The following is an 18,457-nucleotide window of genomic DNA, read 5'->3' on the forward strand; positions in this document are numbered from 1 at the left end:
AAATAATTCAGAGGGAAAATTAGAAAAATCATTAATTTAGAGGATTTTTAAGCAGTTTTAATGAAAATTATCATGATTTGAACGTTAAAAGTGCTTATCGGTTTAATGGTTTTGTTGTGGGGAACTACAATTTCAATGCTGCACTATCTATCTCAGGGCTATCTGATTGATTTTTGTTATTTAGTTTGTTTTTAAAAAAGGTAATCGAAAATCATTTGATCGTAAAATAAACGTAATAAAAATAAGAAACTTTTTTTAATTGTTTTACTTTATGTATATTGTTATGTTAGTAGCAGTACAGTGATGGAGAAAAGTTTGCGTGTGGTTTCTTGTTTTTAACAACTTCTAATGAAATTGTTCATGAATAGATTCAATCCGTTTTCAGAAATGTCAAAGTTATCGGATTCTCGAAGCCATATATGGACTAGTTTATTGGACTAGGCTATTGACTAGTTTATGGACTAGTCTATGGACCAGTCTATGGACTAATATATTGACTAGTGGACTATGGACTAGTCTATTGATTAATATATGCACTAGTCTATTGAATAGTCTATGGACTAGTCTATTGACTAGTATATTGACTAATCTATGGACTAGTCAACTGACTAGTCTATGGACAAGTCTATTGACCAGTCTCCTGACTAGTCTATTGACTAGTCTAAAGACTAGGGACTAGTGAATAGAGTAGTCTATTGACTAGTCTATGAATTAGTCTATTTACTAGTCTAATGACTAGTCTAAGAATTATTCTATTTACTAGTCTATTGACTAGTCTAAGGACAAGTCTATTGACTAGTCTTTAGATTAGTCTATGGACTAGTCTAAAGACTAGGGACTAGTGAATAGACTAGTCCACAGAGTAGTCTATTGACTAGTCTATGCATTAGTCTATTTACTAGTCTATTGACTAGTCTACTGACGAGTCTATGGACTAGTCTATGTGCTAATCTATGGACTAGTCTAGGGACTAGTCTATGGGCTAATCTAGGAACTAGTCTGTGGGCTAATCTAGAAACTAGTCTATGGGCTACTAGTCTATTGTCTAGTCTAGGGACTAGTCTTCTATTGACTAGTCTAGGGGCTAGTCTATTGACTAGTCCATTGGTTAGTCTAATGACTAGTCTAAGAATTAGTCTATTTACTAGTCTATTGACTAGTCTATGGATAAGTCTATTGACTAGTCTATTGAATAGTCTATGGACTAGTCTATGGACTAGTCTATTGACTAGTATATTGACTAATCTATGGAATAGTCCACTGACTAGTCTATGGAGTCTAGCCTATTGACTAGTCTATGGACAAGTCTATTGACTAGTCTCCTGACTGACCTATTAACTAGTCTTTAGATTAGTCTATGGACTAGACTATTGACTAGTCTATGTACTAGTCTAAATACTAGGGACTAATGAATAGACTAGTCCATAGAGTAGTCTATTGACTAGTCTATGAATTAGTCTATTTACTAGACTATTGACTATGTCTATGGACTAGTCAAGGGACTAGTCTAGGGACTAGTCTATGGGCTAATCTAGTGACTAGTCTATGGGTTACTCTATTGACTAGTCTATTGTCTAGTCTAGGGACAAGTCTTCTATGGACTAGTCTTTTGACTAGTCTATGGACTAGTCTATGGATAGGTTATGGACTAGTCTATTGACTCATAACATTAGAAAAATTGTACTTAAGTATTCAAATAATTTTACCTTGTTCCTAATTCGATTTTCTACATATTATTTTTCACTTTTTTTCTTATTTTAAACAAACTATATTTCAATGAAATCCTATATGTTATGAGGCCCTTGTTAGATTTGTTCTAATACAAAACCTTGTAACATAAATTTAACATAGATCTTTTTTGCAATTTTCTTTTGTTTATATAAAATATGTAAAATAATTCTCTCATAAATAAAATAAAATAACACTAATTCCTTTTGATGGTCATATTTTTTGTATTCTCTTTTTTTTAGTTTTGAACAATAAATTATAGTGGCTGACCAAATAATAACAAAAAAAGTAAGTATGCAAAACAAAAACATAATTGGTTTTAGGTTTGTTTTTTCGAAATCTTTGTAGAAAAACCCCAAAGCCCAAACCAAAGTGTACTTCTCATATTTCATCAACAGCAAAACCAATGTTGTCTTATAATTGCATTATTAGTAATTACAGCTTATTATGAATGGTGGACAAAATAAATTTATGTTTTTCTATTTTGTAAAATAGAATAAGGTCTAATTTTGCAAGTAGGGTGGTTCAAATTAATCAGACTAATCTGTGGAATAGAAAATAGTTTTATCCATCGAGCCTATAGTTTAGCCCATAGACTACTTCACAGATCAATTGGTCCATAAATAATATGTGGTCAACACACCTACCATCAGATTAGTCAATAGAATAGCCTATAGCCTAATCAACAGATCATTTAAAAGACTAGTTTAGTCCACAGTCTAATCACTAAAAAAAGACAATTAATAAACCAGGCAGTAGACTAGTTCAAAGACTAGTCCAAAGGCTAGTCAATATATCTGTCCACAGGCTAATCAATAGAAAAATCAATTGACTAGTCTATAGTCTAGTCAACTGACTTGTCCATAGTCTTGTAAACAGTATAGTTCAAAGTTCAATCTATAGTCTAATCACTAATCAATAGTCAATTGCCCAATCAATAGACTAGGACCATAGACTAGTACGTAAACTAGACCATGTACGAGTCCACAGGCTAATAAGTATACTAGTCCACACGCTAGTCAAAAGGATAGTCAACGGACTAGTTCACAAGCTAGTCAAAAGACTTATCTATAGACTAGTCAACAGTCTAGGACATAGTATAGTCTATACAGACAGTCAATAAACCAGCAGTAGTAGTCCAAAGACTAGTCAATAGACAAGTCCATAGACTATTCAATAGACTAATCCATAGACTAGTCCGTAATGAATAGGCTAATACATAGAATAGTCCATTGACTAGTCAATAGCCAAGTCAGTAGACTAGTCCATATACAAGTTCACAGGCTAATCAATAGACCATTTCATCAGTCTTCAGTCGAAAGACTAGTCCATGGACTAACCAAGACTCTAGTCACTACAATAATAAAAATAAGTAGTCGAAACTAATACATAGTTTATGTCCGAGGCCAGTATTCTGTTTGGAGATATCTATACAAAATTAAACAAACGGATTCAGACGGATGTAAATCATGCAGAAAAGACAATTAAACTCTTTCCATGTTATTACTAAATCTAAATATCTTAGCAACAATATAATTCTAAATATTACATTCTTCAGAAATTATGTTTGAAAAGAAACCAGGTCCGAAAAAAGTGACTTTTTCGGAACATTGGACGATACCTTCATACAGCACTATATAAGGTTTTTTTCCAACAACATATGTATTTCTTTGGAACATTCTGAGAGGAAAAGTAAACTCTGGAACACTTTCTTTATCATTCCCATTGGTCGAAATTACATCCATATATCTTGCGAACAATGTCATTCCAGATACCTTAGGAAAACTGTTTCCAAAATTGTAAGGAGCTACGTGCGGAAACGATGAGTGATAATACTTTCAAAGAGCATAAGGGTTTTCCCAATAATATTTATCATGTAAAAAAGCACACAACAGACCCTATAGTGACCTAGTTGTATTTCTTCGGATCTCATGCAGTATATAGCCTCCTTTCAACATAACCTTATGGCTGAGAGTTATTTTCATATTCCGACTGACAATAGTATATATATAGGCTTCCCAGGCTAGTCAATAACTAGAGTGAAGGCATGTCTTTGGATTCTTTATTGACTTGTTCTTTGACTAGCCTATTGTGTCTTGACTAATCCTTTAACGTTCCTATAAACAAATCTATAGATAATTCTACTAACTAGTTAATGGTAGAGTCAGTAAACTATTGCCTTAGCTACTAAGGTTAAATTAGATTTATTTGGCAGACGCCTGAGGCAAAGCTCACTTGAGTCGAGATAGATCACGTTGTGTTACCATGTCATTAACACTTTACCAATTGTCCTTGTCTATGAGGTTTCTGAGATGGAATCTTGACAGGTTTATGGCAAAGTTTGTCTGTGTCATGTCCATCCTAGTCCAAATTTTTCTGGCTATCAAGCAGATGGTTTCATTTTCACATCTTCTGTTAGCAATCAATTGCAGTTTGTCTGTTTTCCTTTGCCGTAACTCAATCTAGTGCGTCAGTATGTTTAATACCTTCTATGTCCCGGAATTCATACCAGGGGTAAACGATGAATATCTCGCTATCTCTTCTAGAGACGTACGGCATTCTTGGACAACTTTCGAAGTGGTATACACTACTAAACTACTGCTCAATAATAGTTAAATCTTGGACCTTAAAAATGATCGGGAAATTGAAATATATTTGAGTAATTTTTGCAAATATTGGATGTAAAGCTCGATTACCTTTCATCCAATATATAGTATTGAAAAAAAAGCTTGATTTTGAACACTTTGAATGTAAAAAGTTTAAGTGAAATCAAAATTGAATATAAAACTTACAGAATTTTATTTGCAGGAACTATGATATATTGTAATCCTTTAAAATCCTCTAGGAAGATCCAATATTAAAGTAAAATTCCAACACAAATGGAAAATATTTAAATTAAACTTAACTTTTTAAGATTTTTCTTTAAATTCATAAATATCAATAACAATTCTTTCTTTATAATAACTCACTATTCCACTAGTTTTGAAGCAAATCTGTTTTTATACCAAACACTATTTAAACAATACAATCATTATAAAAAATTACTTTTTTAAAACAATTCATTTAATTATTTTAGTTTTTTAATTATTCCTTTTTTTATTACAATTGTTTTCTTTTACACACGTTTAATTTTTTCTACAAATTGCATTTTAATTTTCAAAACGTATTTTAAACTTAAAACATACAACCAAGAATTCTTATACGAAATTAAACGTATTTTAAAGGTGTAAAAATTAAATTGAAACCGAAGGTACCCGGGGAACGTCAACCACAAACGTTGTTGCTTAATGAAAATAAACGCGCCAACTGTTTTTGGTCAAAGTGTTAAATTTACGTTCAAGTCAAAAAAAGAGAAAAACACGACACACACACACACGGAGAGAGAGAGAGAATAAATCTAAAAGAAATGAAAAACAAAAACAACAAATCACCAGAATAAGACAACAAAAAAAGAATCAAAGGCAAACAACATAAAAATATTGTTGTACGAAACACACACAGCAAAGTAAAAGCAAAAACACAAAAAGCAACAATAACAACAAAAACATTTGACAAGAAGAGAAAAACCCTTTTCTTCAGTTAAATATGTATGTTTTTATTGCTTTTTTGCATCACATGTACTTTGAGGCACAATCAAACATCACAACACCAACACTGACAGACGATGTTTCGACTGACTGACTGAATGACACCGACACATCGACACCAACCAACAACGTTCAAACAACAGCACAATACCAGTCCAACACTCCACAGCGCAAACACCGAGATCAAACAAACAAACAAACGAACAGCAACAATTCTTCACCAACAACAACAGCAACATCTGAGAATAACACCAGGCAAACAGCAATAAGAATGAAAAATGTATGACTTGTGTTTTTTCTTTGTTTTGTATTGTTTTTGTTTTTCTTATTTCAGTTTTATTTGTATGACACCCTATGTGGTAGGGGTCAGGTGTTATGACAATTGTTAAAAGATTGGTGACACAAAAGGTTTATATGCTAAATCAAAGACTATCAGATTTGTAAACAGGATTTTGTTCAAAGAAAACAAATAATCTTTATATTCAAAGACTAATGCCTAGATTTAAGAAAGAACTCCCAAGAGTAATTTTGGTGGTAGTTCCTTTTGTGTTTAATGTAGCAATTCAGCCTTTTGAGTTTTGAGAAATCGACATTGGAAAAGAAGAGATTGGAATACGGTCCCTTAAAATTTCTAAACTAAGAGACCGCAGGACCCTCTCCCAAATCTGTTAACGTCATGAGGTTGGCGTCATGATCTTCAAACAAAGCAACTATCTTACTGCTAAATGCTTCGAAATCGATTGGGAACATGAATCCGAGTTTCGTGACCAATACGGGGTAATCGTGCAAATCAGACATTTAACTGAAAAAAAAATAGTTTTAACTAAGAATGTACTGTTCGTCCATCTTTCTTTTTAGATTACAATCAAAGCTGGTTTTGCACAGGAAAGTGCAACTGCTGGCAAGTCTAGAGACTTCGGCAAAGAATCCAAACATCCGAAAATGATAGTCATTTCCACTAATGTATATCAACCTTGTGGGCTCTTATACCTCTTGTACTTTTTGTAAACGAAAGCGAAGATAGTCTTTACTTTACTGTCCCCATGTCATCTAAAACAAAAAAAGAACTTAAGCGGAAAGGTTCATTCCCGCGTATTGACTTCTTTTGACTAGTTTTCTCACTATCTCTTTGTAATCTATGGTGATGAAGATCGACTTTCTCCTAGGACAAGCACATGTTAAAGTAGCTAGCCAAGAAAAAATTTTACCACCTGGACGAAGGAATTAAACCTAACCCTTGGCATCGTTGTCGATGGAGTCCAAATTCAGACCGTGCACCACCCAAAAATCGTGGAGGTCACATTTTATAGATGCCAAAATGCCGCCCTAAGGACTGTAACGGGCTGCCTACCAATTACCTCGGAACATCACCTGCGTGAGGAAACGAAAGTCATTCCAGTTAAGGAACTCAATGTCATGTTGACTAAACAGTTCCTCCTGGGATGTCATCGGAGGAGTCATTCCAACTTTAACATCACACAGTTGGATGCTCCCCCGAGGCATGTCAGGAAGGATCTTCGTATATACGAGGAAAACATATGCAGGTATGTGCAGGATCCACTGGATCAGTCCTCGTATACGCCAGCTTTGAACAACAGAGAGAAATCGAAACAGGTCGAATCCCAAGTGGTTTTTACCACATCATTCTGTAAGACAGCTCAAAAAAGAATTGGAATTGTTCTATATAATAATGGAAAACGGTAGTTAATACAGAGGTAACGAATCCAGATTTCTTAGAACAAAGATTAGAGCACTACGGTGTATAAGAAAGGGAATATTCACAGATATTTAGGAAAATTACATCTCCTAATTACTGTAACTTAGAACTACAACTTAGAGAAACTCAAAGTGGACAAGGCTTTGTAAAGCTTACAACCAATTCAATCTGAAACCCAATTTCTTGAGCTTTGAAGACCGAAACCTGATAGTTTTCGTTGCTCGAGAAACGTACAGACAGGATACAAGAAACTGATTTGGGAATATTGCTCCCAATCGACCGGGGTCATGTCTATAAGTTAGTACCCAAACAAGGAACAAACATCCGGAACTTTTAAATTCTAGTTCAGTTTGATCTAGCAATATTCTTTCACAAAATTTTCATAGACATCTATTATCTAGGGTTCTTTTGCATGGATACCTATGATATTTTCCATGTTCATTTGTTTCAAAAAGAGTGTCCGATTATATACCGAACCGTTCGTCTTAATTTGTATTGACAACATATATCAGTCTAAATATAATCACAAAACATTATGGTTTATGGTCATGAACTATAAGTCCTGCACGTAACCATATTCTCCATATTTAGTTCTGCAAAATTGCCAGCTTCCGTGCATGGAAAGGAGCCAACTATCATAAAATTTCATGGACAACGATGATGTTTTCCATATTGATTTGTTACAAGAATGTGTACCGAACTGCACGTCCTGATTTGACAACCAAACATTATGGTTTAGGTCCAAGTTTCAATCAAAAATACCTATTTGTTGTATTGATTTGGCTTCTTTCGCAAAATTTTATACTCAGGGATGTTTTGCGTGTTAATTTGACGCAAGAGTGTTGCCAAATTTTGTACCGAACTGGACGTCATGATTTGACAACAAAACATTAAGAAGGCAGGTCCATGTTTTGATCAAAAGTTCGTCAAATTTAAGTATGTATTGCATTGGCTCGGCTTAAGAGTGTTATTTCAATGTTAACCGAACCGGTAATTGGTTAGTTTTGAACTCCTGGGCCAATTGATACGTTTCAAAGCAAAATTCTCCAAATTTAAAACTGCAAAAATCCGTACACAAATAGAAGTTAACTGTTAAGCTAGATCGGGTAGAATATCCCAAAACAACATGATTGTCAACGACCGTCCACAAAAGAAGGAAAATCCCTGCTCCCCATCTTTGTTTACATTCTCTTTTAGGAGCATTTGCTCTAATTACAGCCGGAAATATAATTCTAACATTTATAACCTTAAATAACAGATTTTAACGATATTGACCTGCGGTAGGGCGCTCTTAAAAATGGTCAATAACTATTGCACGTTACTACTTTTTTTTAAAAAACGAAACGAAAAAAATATTAAATCAAATGTATCTAACAACAACAAAAGTATGTACTCGTATATGATTTCTACAATCATATCAAAGACTTCAATCCCGTAACAATAACAACAACAGTACAAAACATTTCTACATGTTCCTACGTTCATATGCAGCAATTGAAGAAGAAAAGAAAAAATAATATATAGAAAAAAAAAAAAACAACTGAAAGAAGAAGAAAATATAAACGAAAAAACAACAATAACAAAACATATCTTTTAAAGAAATCAAGATTAATGTTTTAACTTCAACTGCGAAACACACTCAAAGCCCAAATACAGAGACAGTCAGTCTAACAGACAGCCGGCCAATCGGCCAAACAAACAACGAGTCTGACATCCAGAGAAACAACATAAGAAGAACCATTCGAACGAAATTGTAGCAAGAAAAACAAAACAAAAAAACAGTAGAGGAAATTCAATGCTAAACAGCAACAACAAACTTGGGTAATAAAAACAAAATCCAACAGAGTATCAAGAACAGAAACAGCAACTGAAGAGGGACAGGAGAAAAAACAACAATTTAGAAAAAAATTAAAAAAAAAAAAAGAATTCTTTTCTTCACACCTCAAGTGATGGTTTAAATGAAATAACAACAGCAGTAACAATATACAAAAAACGTACAGGAGACAAACAACAACAACAACAAACGAAAAAGGTATAAAATATCTTTAAAGAATAAAAATCTGAAATGCTGTGTGTGCAGGAATAAACCTACTACAGTATCTACACAAGGAATTATGACCAAAGGTATCATTCCTTAAGGAAGAGTTACGAATAAATAAAATTTTCGTTTATACTTTCTCTTCTTTATAATTTCCCCCTTAATTTGGAACCTAATGACGGCGATATTTCATACCTCCCGTCCGGTATAATAGAGAACCAGAAGGCAGTCAAGTTATCGGACCCAGAAAACAATGGGATTCGATTGAAAATGAAATAAAACATTCATGATGGGTCGGGGTTCCATATTTAAGTTCTCGGTCGCCTGTCAGATAGATACTTTAAAGGACATCCAGTTTTTAATGCCTTTCCCCTATATTGTCTAACATCATAGTTTCCTTATTTCTAGGTTTAAAAGTGATCAACCAACTGAATCCCTTCAAGGAACAAATAGGCGCTACTAGAGGTTCACATTTAGCTTGAGAGCATGAACTACATTATCCCTTGTCATAAACTGTTACTCTGAAAGAATATCTACTGAAATTCTTATGGCAGCGAGACTTAGACATCAACAGGTTCTTCGACTAAAGTCCAACTTACGCACATTCTTCAGCAAAAGTTTATCCAATGGACAACAGGTTTCAAGGATGCAAGGATAGACCTTTAGTCTGCATGAGATAAATATATAAAGCTCAGATTGTAACTCTCTATCCGAGTGGTAGCCTGCCTTAATGACCTTATCTCATGGTGGCCATTTGCATCCACTGGGTAGACAAGATACGGTCCAAAACTCGGCACTGAATGACTTCAAAGATGAATAATCAGGTACTCGAGCTATCTAATTGCTTGAATTTACTGAATGACAGATATACATACATGAGACAAATTCCAATGTCCAGGAGACAATTGCTTAGTTAAATCAATAGAGAGAGGTTTTCTCAAACCCCAACAATCGCATCTGAAGCGCAAAGTCAGAACTCCAACGTGGTTGCGATGCCATAGCAACCTCATCCAATCCAATGATTCACTTAAGCAGATTTCTCAACCTTATAAAGATTTCGTTGCAACACCAAGAGTCATATTTGGTGGATCGAAGTATGGATCCATTTTAATTAACAAGATTTCTTTCCTTTAAAACTAGGAACTGCTTTGCGCAAAGTCAGACATGTATAGAGTAAACTCCACTCATGAAGGAAAACACAAAGATAATGGATCATCAATCAAGGGCCACTGATCCGTCATATCATCCAACATCAAACTTCAAACTTCATCCCTCCTTTTTCTTCAGTTACTCCAATCATCCTACCTTCATCCAACTTCAATACCCAATCTTTGTATTATCAGCTCATTTTATTCTATTTTATTATACTTTTAACATTCTTTTCCCGCGATTTTGGGTTAATGCCACAGACCCTTCGAGTACCCTGAAGGAACCTCAACAGTTGCCCAGAACAAGACAAAGTCCGGCGAGAAACTGACGCCCGTATTACCACAATATGAGGTTCTCTTATCAAACACTGAGTCTAAAGACTCCCACTAATGACTGCAGCTTCTAGTTCCGACAAACTTGAGGTATTTGTAGCTCCACTTTACCTCCAGGATTGCAATAACACCAAGATAAAGGGACGGTTGACAGTCAGTCATCCGAATATATTGATTCTGCCATAAATTAGACATATTCTCTGATTGTTAACGGCACCGGTCCTAGCGGTCATTATTTTGGATATTATCTGGGACATTATCGGCATTCAACACAATTCTCGATCAAAACTTCACAATTGATTTGACAGAAGGATTGTGTGATTATTAACCCAACCGTTTGCATAAATTTAATCAAAACCGTTATGATTAATGATCATTAACTTTGAACTACAAGACAACGTTTTACACATTTATCAATGAATCTGAGATATTCAACTTAGAACACATGTGTCCTATACTTTTTGGCTTTTGCGATCGATGAACAACTGGATAGGACATCACACTACGTAGCCGTCCTTTACATTGTCTCGATATAGAATAGTCATCCTGAAGAAGTCATTTTAATGTAGGAAAGTTTGAATGTAATTTCCCTAAACATTAGTACCGACATTGGGATCAGATACACTTAAGTATTATTACACAAGTACTCATTCTTCAAGGAGATGATTCCTGATTAAATTTGACAATTCTGTCACCTTAATGTAGCTTATCGTTCTAAAACTTACCAGGTCATCGGAGAATTCCATAAAATTCTGAAAAGAAGCAAAACATAATATAGATTAGGAAACAGATAGATTAATAACTTTAAAGTAAAAAGATCCTCAAATAAGTAATGTTTTTTGTTTGAACATCAATCCTGGTGCCGAATTACTGCAAGTGATCGTGTAAAATTGATCGTAATTTTAATTTTTTAGATGATGTCTTGTAATATCGAACATGAAATCTAGTAGATTTTAGCTTTATTTTAATATCGAAATGTGTTTGCGTTACGAAATCTCAGATGATCACTTATGCAGTAATTCGGTCCCTGATCTATTAAGAACCGTTTGATCACCAAGAATAATATTGTCAACATGCTGTTCTAAACCGCATGAAAACGCTTTTGAATGTGATTTCTCAAATTTCTCCTGCCTTAATCCCTAAAGCGCATACTGTATTTTACCAAGAACAACAACAACAACAATAACTACCTCAACATCATCAAAAAACGACAATAATCGTTAAGTTACGAAAGGTATATTTTCGTATACATACATTACCACCACCTGAACCTATAAACGTTGTATCTACCTCTTCTGCAGAAGAATAATAAAAAACAACAATAATAAATATAAAAAACAAGAAACGTAATAAAAACAGTAATGTCCTATATGTGGGGCATCATCAGTTAATTTCTGAAATAACCGAATTTCGGGAACATGTATCGTGTAATTAAATAAAACTGAAATGTACCCTCATAATTCAACACCTTTTAATTACTTACAGATTTGGGTACATTTCATTTCGGAATATTTTTTTTAGAAAAGGTAAAGAGTTAAAAAAACATGTTCGATAAATATTACATCTAAAATGTTGATGGCATTCAGAGAACAGCTTGAATTTCAAGAATTCATATTAGAGATTCTTGAAAGTCTTAAAACACATGAGGAATATATAAAATTCAGTCAGTAAAACTAAATGTGTTATAAAACCAGAGTTTGAACTAAATAAATTTGAACAATTTAGGCATAAACTTCCATTCCTTCCGATAATCAACACACCCAGAGTTCTCATCTGATTGCCTAGGAATTTTCTACAATTTTCTTGGCAAATTTAGAATAAATGTCTCTTAGGAGGTTTCCTTGATTCGTTCCTATCCTTCACCTTCTTCATTCAGCAACAATTTTCAATATCACGTAGGCTTCCGAAATGGAGGTTGACAGTCAACCTGCAAACGAATATTTAATGTCACTAGTAGAAAGGGTTCCCTGCATTGTTCGACTGTGAGAAGATATCACTGAAACACCTTACTCCACATAAGAAACAAACCCAACTTCAGAAACTTCTGGGTGTTATCAGTTTCCCCACTGGATTCACAAACGAAACCCATTACACCTAGCACATCAGAACGGTCCAATACCTGTAAGTTTCAGTACCCCACTTAAGGTTATTTTGTTTCCTATCCATCCATCTGTTTCGCAATTTTGAATTGCTGTATAGACAAATATCCACCTCCTGTTTTCGGAGATAAGACTTATCGAGAAAAACTCAGATTCTTTCAAAATATTTTCCATCTCCACATCAGAGAACAAACCGAACTCTTCAAACTTCTGAGTGTTATCGGTTTCCCACAGAAATCACATGTCAATCCCATAAGATCTTGCATATCAGAACCTCTCCTCTGTGCTCGACTATCCCGGCAAAAATGAACGTCAGTTTCGGTACATCACCGAAGTACTGCCTTTTCCCCATTATCTAAGCATAAGGTTTATATTTTGAATTGTTCTTAATGCAGATATAATCTTTTCCTTCCCGAAATCACAAATTCATTTGAACTTTGCACTATATTTTCGGGATTTCCTGAGAAATTGGTTCTCCCATACCATGAACTTTAAAGTATCTGTCATTGTCATCTTAGCCAGAGTAGCAAAATATTTACTCCTCTCGATCATAGCCTCCTCCTACTTGAGTGACCTGTGTTTCCAATAGTATAGAAAGCATTTTTTGGTCGCCCTGTAACTGGGCATCAATGCTTTTCGAATGGGAAAAGATATCACTGTGATTTCGGACTCTATGTCAGAGAGCAATACTAACTCCACAGATTTAAAAGAAGAGACAGATTTAACAAGAGGAGTTATTCGACAACCACAAAAATCTTGTGCTTGGCTTCATTTGTCCTCGACTGAGTCTCTCTCTACTATCTGAATGTGAGCAGATATCACTGATATATATTATGCTCCATTTTAGAGGCGGACACAACTTCACTAACTTTAAAGACGAACTGATTTTATAAGTGGAAGCGCTGGGGATGTCGAGCGCTACCTATAAGTAACTTCGCCATTCAAAACTGTAAATACCTGGCCTTCACGCTCAACTATTCCGACATTCCAAGCAAAAATCCTTCATTCAGCTGAAATCGGGTTTTGAAGCATTATTGAAGGTTTCACCGACACCAAACATCTCTTAAATGTTATAAATTCAACTTCAAATTCTTTGATACACCAGCAAAGTTAAATTTAATTTTAAATTTAAAATCCCTACAATCAGATTCATAAAATAACTTAAATCTTATTTATTATAATAAAACTATTGTGCTGGTATATAGTACTCGCCGTAAACGAATACGTGTTGTATGAAAGTGTCGTAGTCATCCGCTCATAATCTTCTTTTACATCTGATAAATGTTTAAGTTTTTTTTTTATTGTACTCTTTCTACTTAATTCTTAACTCCCAAAATCTGTATATTCTTTTAAATTTTTTAAGTTTCTTTTTTCTTTGTAACGAATGGAAAATAATTCCTCAATTCGTTACTCTTCATTGCCTGTGAAGGAAAAAAAAAGAAATAAATTTCACATACACACAACAGTCAGTCGTTGTTTAACAACGGAGAGGATGGATGCCTCTACCCAGCTAGCATTTACATGATTCATTGGCGAGCGCGATGATTTTGCGACTATTTTTTTAATCTTCCACACGATTGTCCTCATTTTGTGAATCTTTTTTCAATCTTCCAGACGATTGTTTCATTTTGTGACTCGTTTTATAATCGTCCTGACGATTATTTAAAAAAATATATATTTTAATGTACCAAAAGATGCTTTTGCGAGTAATTTTGGCGATTGTTGAACGAATTAATCGTCGCTTATGTATTTTAGCGATCATCGGAGGATTGTTGTTAGTCAACGATCATATTTTACTCTTCCAAATGATGCATATATTATTGTCAAACCGGTTTATTTATATTACGCAACAATCGCCGATTACGGATTCTGGAGATAGTTGGGCGAATTTTACCGTTATACGTATAAACGTTTAGCAAAAACAAATTATTTTGTCTTCTTTTCAACTCAGTTTATAATCAGTGTCGAGACAAGTAAGAATAAAAAGTGGTTTTTGAAGTTTATTAAATTAAAAATTTAATTTTTAATAAAGTTTCTTATAAATACTAAGTGTATTAACTAAAAAGTGTTTTATTAGAAATCAAAAATTAAATTTATAATATAAAATAATTTATAATGCTATCAAATAAAGCAATAAGATTAAAAAGCAAACGAGAAGCAAAAAAAAATGATGGAGTCTGCTTATAATGAAGTGGGATCATCCAAAAAACAAGTTAAAGGCAGGGAAACATCTGATTGCGATGATGTCCCAATGAAAGTCAGTTCTTTCGAAAAATTGGTTGAATCGGATTTCACTGAAACATCATCCGTTTGCGATAATTTTCCAGTTGAATATATAGAAGAAGTGAATTGGCCGAGTAATGAAAGTGTGAAAGAGAAAATTAGACTTTGGACAGTAAAACACGGGTTAACTACAACTGTGGTCAACGAGTAAAACTGTAAAACAGTTGGAAGAATTACATAAACAAATAGAAGAGAACGTGGATATTGTAGCTCAATTGGTATGTATATAATTATCCGTCTATATACATATTTTTTAATATAAACATACATATATACATATATTCATATCAAAATTTTTACAGAAATACGTTATTGGTAAAGTGGGTGGCGACAGCTCCAACTCGTTTGTCAGGAATGCAATTAAAAAATGCTGAGCGATGATGTGGCTGCAAAATTGAGTTGGCGTGGAACGAACAGTAAGCCCAGTATTCAGGAATTCAATATAACGAAAATTATAACAAGTAAGTATTTTTTATAACATGATTTTACTGAATTCTAATTATTTTCTTTTTAAAGGTGTCTGCCATTCAAAATTTCCGAAAGCTGATGATGCAGGTATAAATAAGGTATTACAACAACATTTTGTTCATGCTGGTGACCGTCTCAGAAAGAGTGACCGAACCAAAAAGATTGATGAAGCCAAGAAAATTGACGATTTGGCTGAAAAATAACTTTATTTTTTAATAATTTTTCTATTGCATAATTATTTCCATTATTCATATGTATGTATTTATTTTCATAATTGAATTCAAATTTATATTTAATTTTTTTTTTTATTTAAAGTTGACAAAAAATGCCAATGCAATAAACAGTATAAAACGAATATCAATACTTTTTATTTTTAGCATATTTTTAGGCATTTTAGGATCAATTAAAATCTTCTTTACGATCGTTCCAAGACTCTTCTATAATTCTTTTTATCGCATCGTAGAAGATTCATTAAGACGATTTTGTAAAGATTCTGTTTATCGCATCGTAGAAGATTCATTAAGACGATTGTGTAAAGATTCTGTTTATCGCATCGTAGAAGATTCATTAAGACGATTGTGTCAAGACTCTTTTTAACACATCGTAGACGATTCATAGAGAAGAGTCGCGGCTGTGACACAGTTACTCCCGTTGCGTTGAACTTTCGTAATTGGAATACGATATCGTGGAAGATTAATTTAATCGCCACCTCCAATCGCGGAAGATCCTTTTTTGAAAGAAAATGCTAGCTGGGTATATAGGCAACCATCATTATTCCTCTTATATAGTAGTGTAGAGAATTCCTTTGCCCAACTATGTATGTAACAATGTTACAAAGAGTTGAATGATGCTGTTGCTATTGCTGTTGGCTGTGATGTGTTGTGATGTAAATCGTTTTCCACCATCATTCATTTGTAAAGCACATTTAGCTGTAACTGTGGCTGTCAAGCATTTCAGCTGATGATCATAGTGCAACGACTAGGATGACGACTAACTAACAACATTTAATCGTATAAAATGTTTATTGTGTACGTGCTATTCAATTCGTTACTAACCATGGCAAAGGAACAACAAATTGTATATTATAATGATACTTTCGTTTCGCTTGGTATTGGTAGTGAAAAAGAAACCTTTTGCAACTGCCGCATCACATCAAGTACTTCACACTGACACTCTGTTTTTTTTTTCTGTTTTCCTTTTTTACATTTTGGGGGGATACAAATATTCGTATCTTAAGAAATGATTAGATGGCTTGCAGTTAATATGGTGTATTGTACTGTGCTGTACCATAATAGTTGAGAAATGTGCCTTAAAAGTCCAAACTTAATGATGAATTTATGGTCTAATGTGATGGTAGTTTATGTTAGAAATTATATTCTTCTTATTTGGAAATTTACGATTTCATTTGCTGTCAATAAGTCATTGCGTGAGATAATTTAATTTTCATGTATGGGACAATATCGGGAACATATACATTCCTATTTGAAACCCATATATAGAGAAACTAGATTCTCAATGTAATTTCATTTGTTGCAAGCTTTTGACTTTCAATGGTAAAATCTGCCATATTCGATTTCAGTGCAGCTCAAAATTATAGAAATGTATACCTATGTCTCAGTGTTAATCAGGGTCTGTATAAAAGTTCCTTTTTCAGAAATATCAGCACCTTCTTTGTCCAGCAAATCAATTATTAGCTTTAACTTTTCGAGAACTGCAATCATCCTTAATTAGAATTGAACTAAAACAGAACTAAAACATAATTAGAACACAATTAGAACGCAACTAGAACAGAACTAGAACACAACTAGAACAGAACTAGAACAGAACTAGAACAGAACTAGAACAGAACTAGAACAGAACTAGAACAGAACTAGAACAGAACTAGAACAGAACTAGAACAGAACTAGAACAGAACTAGAACAGAACTAGAACAGAACTAGAACAGAACTAGAACAGAACTAGAACAGAACTAGAACAGAACTAGAACAGAACTAGAACAGAACTAGAACAGAACTAGAACAGAACTAGAACAGAACTAGAACAGAACAGAACTAGAACAGAACTAGAACAGAACTAGAACAGAACTAGAACAGAACTAGAACAGAACAGAACAGAACAGAACAGAACAGAACAGAACAGAACTAGAACAGAACTAGAACAGAACAAGAACAGAACTAGAACAGAACAGAACTAGAACAGAACTCGAACAGAACTAGAACAGAACTAGAACAGAACTAGAACAGAACTAGAACAGAACTAGAACAGAACTAGAACAGAACTAGAACAGAACTAGAACAGAACTAGAACAGAACTAGAACAGAACTAGAACAGAACTAGAACAGAACTAGAACAGAACTAGAACAGAACTAGAACAGAACTAGAACAGAACTAGAACAGAACTAGAACAGAACTAGAACAGAACTAGAACAGAACTAGAACAGAACTAGAACAGAACTAGAACAGAACTAGAACAGAACTAGGACAGAACTAGACAGAACTAGAACAGAACTAGAACAGAACTAGAACAGAACTAGAACAGAACTAGAACAGAACTAGAACAGAACTAGAACAGAACTAGAACAGACAGAACTAGAACAGAACTAGAACAGAACAGAACTAGAACAGAACGAACAGAACTAGAACAGAACTAGAACAGAACTAGAACAGAACTAGAACAGAACTAGAACAGAACTAGAACAGAACTAGAACAGAACTAGAACAGAACTAGAACAGAACTAGAACAGAACTAGAACAGAACTAGAACAGAACTAGAACAGAACTAGAACAGAACTAGAACAGAACTAGAACAGAACTAGAACAGAACTAGAACAGAACTAGAACAGAACTAGAACAGAACTAGAACAGAACTAGAACAGAACTAGAACAGAACTAGAACAGAACTAGAACAGAACTAGAACAGAACTAGAACAGAACTAGAACAGAACTAGAACAGAACTAGAACAGAACTAGAACAGAACTAGAACAGAACTAGAACAGAAATAGAACAGAACTTGAACAGAACTTGAACAGTACTAGAACAGAACTAGAGCAGAACT

General features: G+C 34.0%; 1 protein-coding gene across 8 annotated transcripts in view; it reads right to left on the minus strand.

The window, feature by feature from the left end:
• Positions 1 to 18,457, minus strand: part of LOC119607995 (leucine-rich repeats and immunoglobulin-like domains protein 3) — a 77,999-nt gene that overhangs the window by 40,644 nt on the left and 18,898 nt on the right. For 7 of the 8 annotated variants that reach the window (XM_037962191.1, XM_037962185.1, XM_037962192.1 and 4 more), the window contains one exon: positions 11,277 to 11,303. The gene's annotated coding sequence lies outside the window, so the exon portion shown is untranslated. Of the gene's footprint in view, positions 1 to 4,520; positions 5,022 to 11,276; positions 11,304 to 18,457 lie in introns of those variants that run through there. The other variant, XM_037962193.1, reaches the window with a different exon arrangement.

Source organism: Lucilia sericata, unplaced genomic scaffold, assembly GCF_015586225.1.
Source record: "Lucilia sericata isolate MDLA Ls3-8-SP2 unplaced genomic scaffold, ASM1558622v1 Contig000772F_arrow, whole genome shotgun sequence".
Classification (NCBI taxonomy): Eukaryota; Metazoa; Arthropoda; class Insecta; order Diptera; family Calliphoridae; genus Lucilia; species Lucilia sericata.